Below are 12,201 nucleotides of genomic sequence, written 5' to 3' on the forward strand. Positions count from 1 at the left end.
AGTGCATCAGGCTGGAACTCGATCTCCTTCCGAACTTGCCATGGCGAACCGCACGTAGTCAGTCGAGCTGGACCGTACCGGAACCACGGTTTGCCAGGGCAAGTGCAGGTATAGTTATACCTTGAAGGTGGTTAGGAATGCCTGTATTGACGTAAAAGTCGGGCATCGGAACGTCATGAATGAAACCCTAAGGAATAGATGTTCATGTATACTAAATGAGTTCATGGAGAAATCAATATCCAAGCAAGGGAAATTCCTAAAGGCTTAAGAGTCTGGTGTTCCAAGAACTCATTGTGACGTGGATGGACGGATGTAGGAAACCATGCCTGTATTTGGTTAGCACGGACAATGCCTAAATAGGGCTGGATTTTCTATGCCTAAATAAGGGCAATATGAATTGTACCTATATAAGGGCATACATCGGGAAACCTATATACGGAATCTAAATCTACACACAAAACCCACTCCAGTTTCGTATGAACGACATTACTAAATCCTAAACATGTCTAAAAGAGAGTTTTGCATGATTATATAAAACACCCTAAAACATATCTATAAACATATGTCCTAAAAATGCATTACAAAACAATTACTATGCATAAGGTGCTGTACATATTAAAAGTAATGTTTCATTCTTAGCATAAGGTCACATTGGAATACGAAATGAATGAGACATAAATATATACACATAATGAACTGGCTCGTTGATACAGAAGAAAAAGTGCCGAAACCATTTCATATCAGGTTACATAAATCAATTGTTGTTTATGACAAGGTGCCATAATGTCCCTGGAAGATTTTCAAAGAATTCTGTTACAGTAGCAAAAATACAAATTTGGGAAAAACAATAATCATAGGAAAAAAGTTCCAAAGTTAGTGTGTGCCTGAATCAAAAGTCAGTCTGTGTGCTTGGAGAAAACATGAAATCTTCTAATTCTGTAGGCAAAAAGTTGTCTACCATTGTAGGTGAAAGTTGGAATACCTTGTTTAGAAGATTAACTGCACATAGATGTGAACTATCGCCTTCAGCATTGGTTGCATCAGTAATGTTCGAATTGGATGTTACCTGCGTGCCTGATGTGTCTTCTCGTACCTCAGCACTAGCATTTTGCGTCTGTGAGATCTCAATGAATGCCGTCATCAGGATTGGTAGCCGCTGGGGAAAACACAGAGCATGGGCCGTAACCGGGTCCAGCAGAGTATCGATATCCGTTGGCATGACTGATGGGAGCGTTTGACAGATGTCTAGCACGCATTCTTCACCGCAAAGCAGGCAGCGTAGAACAGGTAAGATGCATTCTTGCCAGATTGGTCTGAATGACAGAAACCATGTGGTGTTTAATTCTCGTAGACGAGGTAAACCCAAAATTTGGACGATGCGCTCACGACACTTCATCCCCAATAGAGCTCTCTCTATGGTGCCTGGAGTGACGCTGGTGATGAGGCTTGCCATATCGTAGCAGTAGGAGCAAAAACAGGATCCCTGCAATGAGTGCTAAAAGGAGCGGCAGTCCTCCAAACACAGAGTGCACAAAGTTTGGAAAAATTCTGAGGACTGCTTGAAACGGCACTATCAGTCCTGCACACACGTTCTTAAATACATGTATAATACTTGTATCAGACATGTTTAAGATACGACCTAACATTTCTGAGAAATGTACAGGGCAGTTGGTATACAAAAGGGTATGTATCTCTGCAGAAGTTCTTGCGACTTGGAGATCATAGGTTTCTTTGGCCGAGATCAGTGGCAGTGTTTTTTGTAAAAGAATGGCTTTCATTCTGCTTAGAGTACAATTCGTATAGAAGAGATGTTCGGTGAAGGCCACAAAGGCAAATCCCTGACTCTGTCTATTTGCGGAAACAAGACTTGCATACAGCAAGTGACCCTGGATGTAACCGTAACTAGATATGGAATACCTGGCAACATGCCACAGCAGCTGTGATCATTCAACATAATGTAACTCCCGATAAAAAGTTGGCCAAAAATTGGATTAATCACTGCAGCCGGTGAACCTTGCAGGTGACACAATAAGTTTGTAGTGGAACCATCACTGGCCCAGTTTAAGTTAATACCCTGACAAAGGAGAGATCCACTTAATGTGTGTTCAGTTTTCACCGCTAAGAAACACTTCACCTTCCCCACTCCAACATCTATGTGTGTAATGTAAATCCCAGGATGTCTTGATGTATCCTTTACCCAACCTTTCATATTTGCCTACTGGTATATGTTTTAGGCAATACTGAAAATGGAAAGTTGTGACAAGCAGAGTAATTTTATCATGTATGATCCACTCAGTAGATGGTTTTTCTGCCACTGTGAATGGTAATTTTTCCAGTTTTTCAAAGCTCAGCATAATGTAGTCTGCTCCCCTTTGTGCCAGTTTGATCTGTTTATCAGTGAGATTGAATTCTGAAAACAGTGACGTGGTGTTGATTAAACGCCAAGGCACATAGCCTGCACGCAAGTTTTGTAGCGTCCAGCCCAATAGCATGATAGAACGTAGCTGAGACTGACCATGTTGCAACATGACCAAGTCTTGTTCCATGATGTCTATGACAGAAGACACAATGCTGTCCAATGAATATATTCTGGATGACAGAGTCGTTAACCCATTGTCTACTACAGAGCGAGTTTTCTCTAAAGTAATACGATCAATTTCTCGTATTCGTTCTGCAGTCTCTGCTTGGGTAACCTTCCATGCTTCATTATAAGCAGAGTAGATACCGGCATATATGAAACGTTTTTGACGTGTTTTTTTTGGACCTAACAAGAATTCCTTAAGGTCTGCTCCTTCTTGAATTAAAGTCAAGTGTTGTTTTACATCCTCCAGTGTAGCTTTCTGTAGCCAATCAAGGCATAGTGTTGTAAATAAAGGATAGTCCGGTAGCCAGGTCATATATAAGTACGTTGTAGGTTTATTCATAGATACAGCTTCAGATAAGTTACTGGAAGATGTATAGTCCAGGTGATGCCCCACCAGGAGCAGCTTCCCTGCTGCTCAGCCTGCTCACTCCAAATGACACTCCCAACCTCACCAGGCACCCATGCATTCCACGACATCATCAATCATCCAACATTCCAGACATCTCCAAGCACTCCAACACTCATTCTGTCTGAGCAGTAGGGAAGAGATACATAAATAAGGGGAAAGGCAAACAGTAGTTATAACACATAGTTTCCCTACACTGTATGTTGTTACTACTCCCGGATGCTGTACTTGAACATAGCGATCTTGACAGTTGTTTGTGTCTGTGGGCCAGAGCAACCATTTTTTCCATTCTGGATCTGATCTGTTGTGATGCAAAACATTATGTACGTCAACCTCCCCCTGTGTAGTGCTATTACTTGCAGGTGTAGGTATGGTCGGTGTGTTCATGTCTTTGATCCTGGCTAATCCAAGGCAAGACGTTTGTTGGACAGTGTCATTCAAAAACATAATTTGCTCAGGGAGGATGATACAGGCTCTAAACAAAGCTTCTACCCCCTGTGCTTGCCAATCGTTTGTACCCCAGACAGATTTTGTCTCAATATTGTCTTTCCAAAAGTCGAAACCCTGTCTAGACAGTTGGGCATCAAAGGCTGCAGAATAAATCTGTTTTGTATTGGTTAACATATTTTTTGCTCCCGTCTTGTTCACATTTTTAAAGTAAAACGTTTCTGGATTAGACAAATTGTAGCCTGAAAAATATGGAAATTTGATTGCAAAAGTTTTTGAGCTACCCTTTGAAGGTGTAGGACAATGTTCCCATTGGTTATACATAAATACATTTCTAGGTGTTGCAGATTTATGCAAGAAATGATGACCATAGTAGTTATAACAATACATTTGTTCATAGTCTGATTAACCCTCTAAATATTCATGATTTGTTTATACAGTAGACATCTCTAGATCAGACATCATGTTATTAACAGTCTCGAAGTCCCAATCATCAGAAAAGGTACTAGAGGTAATAAAGTCCCTTTGTGAAATTTTAAATAAATGTGGAATCTTCAAAAGCTCTGACGGGCCAAAAATGTCATATTTTGTTTGGTCCCAAACTATACCATCATGTATAGGAACGGCTGTGATGTTCACTGCTGACAAGTCTATTGCTTCACGATGGGATGATTTGTGTGGCTGGAGAAGTAAGTTCACTCTTTTACTTGCTGTGTCCATTTGAATATATCTTCTATTTATCAGCATACCCAGAGTTAATACCAGAGCTAACCAAAGAAGAAAGAAGAATATTCCCAAAACAATCCATAGTTCATTCCATGGTGAAACCAGATAAGTCTTTTTCAGGAGATGAAAAAAGTCTGTTGCTTGTTCTTTTAAAGTTCATTCTGCTGACATCATTTCAGGTTCGCTGGGATCCTCAGAAAACATATCAAAGTTCATGAAATAGCCAGAAGGGGTTCTGTCAATGGTTTGAATTGCATCAGGATTTGTTGAAATCGCTGGAACCAGTTGATCACTTTTTACTTCGTTGTAGACATGTGTAGCTGGATGAACTGTCATTTGGGTCACAAGAGGTATAAGTTCCATGGAATTGCTGCTTAGTCCTTTATTTCTCACTGTAGAATCTTCAAAGGTGACGAGTCTCTCAGTTTGAACCTCTTAGATTGTAGTTAGAGGAGTGCATCTGCTACATTGGCGGAGTCCACTTGTCCTACTGCTTAGTATCGGCCACATAGTGTTACGAAGTCACCCACCTGTACTCCGATATGTTCCTTCGTTGAGCTGCTTGCTCCCAACTCCCTCTGAAGCCCACCGAGGCAACAAGGTAATGACACTTGCAACCCAGCTGGACCCCCGAGGGGGAAGGGGGGAATTGGAGGAGAGAGAGAAGAAGATAACACTGGATTAGCGTCTTGACCTTCTTCGGAAATTCTTCAGGGGCAGGAAGAGGATGGGTGCTGGTTTTCTATGGCAATACTGCACTAAGCGCTGTCACTGGTTCTTGTTATCTACACAACATAAGGGGCACATATAAGTTATTACTATTTACACACCACTTCGAGTACTAGTGCTTTGAACATACAATTCGTGTGGTTTCTCATACCATTAGAAAACTTTCAGCATACTCTCTTATTCACAGCAGTAGGTCTTTTCTTGGTTCTGTCTACTTGCAGCGCCTTTCTTTTAACAATAACGTGATTACAGGATACTAATACTGTGACAATTATTCACCAAGGATATAGTTTTACATTAGTTTTACATTAAACCAAACAGAAAAAATAATATGATTTCAAAAGCGCGAATACTGTCCATTCTTGTTGCGCAAATATTGTTCACTATGTTCAAATATTGTTCACAGAGTAATGCAAATATTGTTCACTCGGTTGTGCTAATATTGTCCAAACCGTAGCACAAGAATTGACCTCACAGTTCGTGAAAAGTTCCAAATTATGAAATCACAGGTCAGCTCAGAATGCTCTTTAAATCACTTTCGTTCTTGTTTAAAGATTTCTTTTGTCTGAAAAAAGACGTAGTCTCTTTGCCTTGTTAAATTAAACTAAAAGAATCTCTTACCTAGTCTTTTGGTATTTACCCGAGTGTTTTAGCTGCGTTGCTAAGCGCTGAGCTGTTTATGTGTCTTTCTTTGTTTCCAGGTAACCGGAGGCCAAATGCGAAAGAATCAGGAGCAGAGCGCCGTGAAAACCGGAAGAAGATCCAGCCGGACCCTTTAGTGTGGGCGCCCTTGAGGAATCAGGAAGCGTTGCTGTCAGGAATCGAAGAAGGAGCCTGGAGCCGAGACGGAGTCAGGTAAGTGTTGCCAGCAGGAAGCGAAGCAATGAAGGCAAGCGGGTGGGGGTTTAGATACTGAAGCGGGGAGTGTACGAAGGTTCATGAAAACGTGCCTTGGGTGTGCCTATGAATTACCATACACATGGAGCGCTTTTCCGTTAGCACGTGCAACGTTGATGCCAGATGAATGCAGATGAATTCAATACAGCGAAAACAGTTGGCACGTGCAGCACATGTGTCAAACTTCAGGATACAAGCATGCTTTGCCAAGATTAACCAGGAAACAAACATTGATACCTGCAACTGACTTGATGTACTAAACAATGAGTTAGAGAGGCATAAATAAAAGTACAAGTTGCTCTTATTGAACCACAATATTAGTTACTGATTATTGTCAGAATTCTTAATGCATATCAGTTTCAGGTTTTAGTTCAAGTTTTTCGTAACAGTTCTCCCCCCCAAAGGTCGCCTAATTGGGCGGGGTTTGTCTGGGTGTAAGGCATGAAAGGATCGAATGAGACGTGGGGCGTTCACATTAGTTTCTGGTTCCCAAGATCTTTCAGAAGGATCATACCCTTTCCAATCAATCAGATAATGTAAACGGCCACCAATGCGTTTCGAGTCCATAATGTGATTAACCTCATATTCTTCATGGTCCCCCACAATCACTGGTGGAGGTGGATTATCCTGTCTGGTAGCAGGATTAAATGGTTTAAGAAGAGAAACATGGAACACAGGATGAATACCAAAATCTTTTGGTAAGGTTAATCTCACAGAAACTGGGTTCAAAATGTTCTCAATTGGGTAAGGTCCAATATATCTTGGCTTTAATTTCTTTGGGCTATCCATTTGGATATTTTTAGTTGAAAGCCAAACCAGATTTCCTTCCTGATAAGGTGGAGTAGGAGTTCTATGTTTATCTGCAGACAATTTCATTTTCATTTTGTGTTTTGCTAAAGTCTGTTTAGCTAAATCTTGTAACCTTCTCAATTTATGTAAACGCTCAGTGACTGCTGGTACATCATCTTTTAGATTTGGGGAAATAGTCGGGAGAGATCGTGGATGTCTACCGGTAAGGAAATAAAAAGGTGAACAACCTATGGCTGTATGATGACTATTGTTGTATGAAAATTCAGCTAAGGGTAACACCTCATCCCAACTTGCTGACACAGAAGATGTCAAACAGCGTAGAGTTTGTTCTAGATATTGATTCAATTTTTCTGTCTGGCCATCTGTCTGTGGATGAAACGCTGAGGACAACGCAATGTCTATTCCCAAGTGTTTACATAATTGTCTCCAAAATTTAGAAATGAATTGGGGGCCTCTGTCGGACAGGATTTTACTGGGCAGGCCATGTAGTTTTACAATGTGATTAACAAAAATATCACTGAATTCACTTGCATTAGGTAACTTAGTTAAGGGAATGAAATGTCCCATTTTTGATAGTTGATCCACAACTACCAAAATAGTAGTGTAAGAATGTGAATTAGGTAGATCGGTGATGAAATCAAGACTAATAGTATGCCAGGAGGATGGAGGTATTGGCAATGGTTGCAAGAGACCGGCAGGTGAGTGATGATCAGACTTTTGCCTAGCACATACTGGACATGACTTAACGTAGTGCTGAATATCTTTACTAATGTTGTTCCACCAAAAGTGTCTCTGGCACAACTCTAACGTTTTATGTATTCCAGGGTGCCATGCTAAACAAGAATCGTGATTCCAATTTAGTACCTGCTGTCTTAATTCCCCTGGAGGAACAAACAATTTTTTGTTATGTAGAAAATAGCCTTCATGTATTGAGTTCTGTTTATGTGAAAGCCAGTCTTGTTGATTTAATGTCTGACAACTCTGTTTTAATTGGGTTAGAAAAGTGTCTACTTGTGTGAATGCGACTACTTTTTCTGATGGTATGATAGTTTGAACTTTAATCCTATCTTCTGATTTATCACAAACTAGTCTAGAAAGTGTATCAGACAATAGTTGTTTCTGCCCTGGACGATATGTGATAATGAAATCAAATTCACAAAAAAATAGCAACCAGCGCATTTGTCTGGGGGTTAAAGCCTTAACCGTGGTAAAAAATTGTAGGTTTTATGATCTGAAAATTTTGTGATAGTATGCTTGGCTCCCAATAAATGATGTCTCCACTCTAGAAATACTGCCTTGATTGCCAACAAATCTCTTTCAGCAATAGTATAGTTTTGCTCAGCTGGTAAAAGTTTACGAGAATAAAAGGCAATGGGATGCAAGCGACCAGTTGTTGGATCTTTCTGCATTAAAACCCCTCCTAAAGCCGTTTGAGATGCGTCTGCCTCCACAAAAAATGGTCTATCGGGATCAGGGTGAATCAAAAGTGGAGCAGACGTAAAAGCTTGTTTTAATGTAGCAAAGGCCTTTTCAGCTTCCAAAGTCCATTGAAATTTTGTTCCTTTCCGAAGTAATTGTGTGATAGGCGTCACAATATCGGAAAAGTTTGAAATGAAACGCCGATAAAAATTGGCGAAGCCTAGTACTCGTTGTATCTCTTTTACTGACGATGGAGTAGGCCAGTTCAAAATGGCTTCAACTTTTTTTTTATCCATCGAAATGCCTTCTGGGGAGAGCCAATACCCCAGAAATTCAACCTTTTTGGAAACGCATTTCTCAAGTTTTACATACAAAGAGTTCTCTTTTAACCTTTGTAGTACAGAACAAACATGATGAACATGTTCCTCATCTGTTTTAGAAAAAATTAATATGTCATCAATATATACAATGACACAAATGTCCAAAAAATCATGTAATACTTCATTAATGAAGTACTGAAACGCAGCCGGAGCGTTACAAAGCCCAAAGGGCATGACTGTATATTCAAAAAGGCCATATTTCGTGCGAAAAGCGGTTTTCCACTCGTCACCCTCCTTTACGCGGACCAGATGATACGCTCCGCGTAAATCCAATTTCGTGTATATACTTGACCCTTTAACTTGATTCAATAAAACTGGAATCAAAGGGAGAGGGTAACGATTCTTAATCGTGGCCTTGTTCACTGCGCGATAGTCAATACACGCTCTTAAATCGCCAGATTTTTTAGACACGAAAAAGAGCGGCGAGGAGACTGGTGACGTGGAGTGTCGAATGAACCCTTTTTCTAAGAGTTCTTCCAAGTATTGTTTAAGATATTCATTCTCTGGTTCAGTCAGAGCATAAATTCTACTGCAGGGTAAGGCTGCTCCTGGAATCAAATCGATTCTGCAGTCATATATTCTGTGCGGAGGTAACTGTGTGGCCTGGACTGGATCAAAAACATCAGAGAAGTCCCGATACTCACTAGGTAGCTGAGGAACCACTGAGTCTACTACTGAGCAGCATAAAGGTGTTATTGGATCTTGCAGTTCTTGATAACAATGAGTTCTACAGTGAACTGAATCTAAAGTCACAGTTCTTTTAACCCAATCTATGTGAGGATTGTGTTGTTCTAACCATGGAATGCCTAAAATGACACCAAATGTTGGAGTATCAATAAGATCAAAAACAGTTTCCTCTGTGTGTCCATTTTCAGCGATAATAGTTAGTGGTTTTGTGTGAAACTTGATTAACCCTGAAGATAAGGCTGACCCATCAACTGCTCTTACGATTTCTGGTTCAGCCTTTGGGATTCGAACTACCCCTAAATGTTTAGCTAACTCAAGATCAAAAGAGTTTCCTGTAGCTCCTGAGTCTATCATGACAGCTATACAGTGTCTATGTTGGGTGGTAAGAACGAAGGTCATTCTTATAGTCAGATGTTTAGGTGTGTGAGTTACAACATTTGTAGCGTAATGTGAGATCTGTGGACTGAATGGTCTCGAAGAACCGATCTCGTCTTTCTTCGAGAACCTTAGTTTTCCGACTCTTGAGGAACCGAATCTAGAGCCGCAACACCTTTCTTTTTAATGGGTTTTACTGGACAGTCTTTGGCATAATGCCCTGCTTTACCACAATACAAACAAAGATTCCCTTTTCGTCTGCGTTCCTTTTCCTCTGAGGACAATGGCCCTTTTATACTCCCAATTTGCATTGGTTCTACATGAGCATTTTTGTCTTCGGACTCTTTCTTTTCTACCTTGAAGTGTAAGGCTCTGAACTCTCCTCTGGGTTTTTCATTTTTACGTTCTCCCAATCGGTGATCTAATTTTACCACTAAGTCTAGAAATTCTGTGTAGTCTTGAGGGAGGTCTACTATGTGTGCCAAGGAGTCCTTTAGGTCATCCCTAAGGCCTCGATAAAAAAGGGATACTCTTTTATCTTCCGGCCAATGTGTCTCGGACAGTAATCGGTTAAAAGTAGTGACATAAGTAATGAGATCCTTAGAACCCTGGCGGGGATTCAATAACTCATTATCAGAGGCATGTATAAATACATGTTTGGCAAACAATCCTGACATAGCTGTTTTGAAAGCATTTAAGTTATGCAATAAAGGGTCATTAACATCAACCAAGGGCATAGCCCAGCTAGCTGCCACTCCTCCCAAATATGAGATAATGAAAGCTACTTTGGACGTGTCTGAGGTAAAAATCTGAGGCTTACATAAAAAATGTAATTGACATTGACTCATGAAAGTAGAGAAGCGACTACTATCTCCTGTGAACCGTTCAGGATTGGCCAGAGGAACAGGGCTGGGTGAAACCACAGTAACTTGGAGATTTTGGTCGGAAGTGGCTCCTGTAGATTGAGCAGGATTATTAACATGAGGAGTAAATTTAGATGGAGCAATAAGGGGTTTACTAACTTCTGAACTTGGATCCCTCCAACTTGTAAAACCTGCTTTGGTCCTATCAAGCTCTAACCTAAGGGCCTGATTCTCCTGCTTTAACTCATGCAGTTCACCAGCTAACCTACGAACCAATGTAGTTAGTTGGGACGGATCTAGAGCATCGGTTTCGTACTCCATAGTGCAAGGTCAATGAAGGAACGGGTGTTAGAGGCTCCGCTTTCTGTTACGAAGTCACCCACCTGTACTCCGATATGTTCCTTCGTTGAGCTGCTTGCTCCCAACTCCCTCTGAAGCCCACCGAGGCAACAAGGTAATGACACTTGCAACCCAGCTGGACCCCCGAGGGGGAAGGGGGGAATTGGAGGAGAGAGAGAAGAAGATAACACTGGATTCGCGTCTTGACCTTCTTCGGAAATTCTTCAGGGGCAGGAAGAGGATGGGTGCTGGTTTTCTATGGCAATACTGCACTAAGCGCTGTCACTGGTTCTTGTTATCTACACAACATAAGGGGCACATATAAGTTATTACTATTTACACACCACTTCGAGTACTAGTGCTTTGAACATACAATTCGTGTGGTTTCTCATACCATTAGAAAACTTTCAGCATACTCTCTTATTCACAGCAGTAGGTCTTTTCTTGGTTCTGTCTACTTGCAGCGCCTTTCTTTTAACAATAACGTGATTACAGGATACTAATACTGTGACAATTATTCACCAAGGATATAGTTTTACATTAGTTTTACATTAAACCAAACAGAAAAAATAATATGATTTCAAAAGCGCGAATACTGTCCATTCTTGTTGCGCAAATATTGTTCACTATGTTCAAATATTGTTCACAGAGTAATGCAAATATTGTTCACTCGGTTGTGCTAATATTGTCCAAACCGTAGCACAAGAATTGACCTCATAGTTCGTGAAAAGTTCCAAATTATGAAATCACAGGTCAGCTCAGAATGCTCTTTAAATCACTTTCGTTCTTGTTTAAAGATTTCTTTTGTCTGAAAAAAGACGTAGTCTCTTTGCCTTGTTAAATTAAACTAAAAGAATCTCTTACCTAGTCTTTTGGTATTTACCCGAGTGTTTTAGCTGCGTTGCTAAGCGCTGAGCTGTTTATGTGTCTTTCTTTGTTTCCAGGTAACCGGAGGCCAAATGCGAAAGAATCAGGAGCAGAGCGCCGTGAAAACCGGAAGAAGATCCAGCCGGACCCTTTAGTGTGGGCGCCCTTGAGGAATCAGGAAGCGTTGCTGTCAGGAATCGAAGAAGGAGCCTGGAGCCGAGACGGAGTCAGGTAAGTGTTGCCAGCAGGAAGCGAAGCAATGAAGGCAAGCGGGTGGGGGTTTAAATACTGAAGCGGGGAGTGTACGAAGGTTCATGAAAACGTGCCTTGGGTGTGCCTATGAATTACCATACACATGGAGCGCTTTTCCGTTAGCACGTGCAACGTTGATGCCAGATGAATGCAGATGAATGCAATACAGCGAAAACAGTTGGCACGTGCAGCACATGTGTTAAACTTCAGGATACAAGCATGCTTTGCCAAGATTAACCAGGAAACAAACATTGATACCTGCAACTGACTTGATGTACTAAACAATGAGTTAGAGAGGCATAAATAAAAGTACAAGTTGCTCTTATTGAACCACAATATTAGTTACTGATTATTGTCAGAATTCTTAATGCATATCAGTTTCAGGTTTTAGTTCAAGTTTTTTGTAACACATAGTGTGGT

Source organism: Triturus cristatus, chromosome 3_1, assembly GCF_964204655.1.
Source record: "Triturus cristatus chromosome 3_1, aTriCri1.1, whole genome shotgun sequence".
NCBI lineage: Eukaryota > Metazoa > Chordata > Amphibia > Caudata > Salamandridae > Triturus > Triturus cristatus.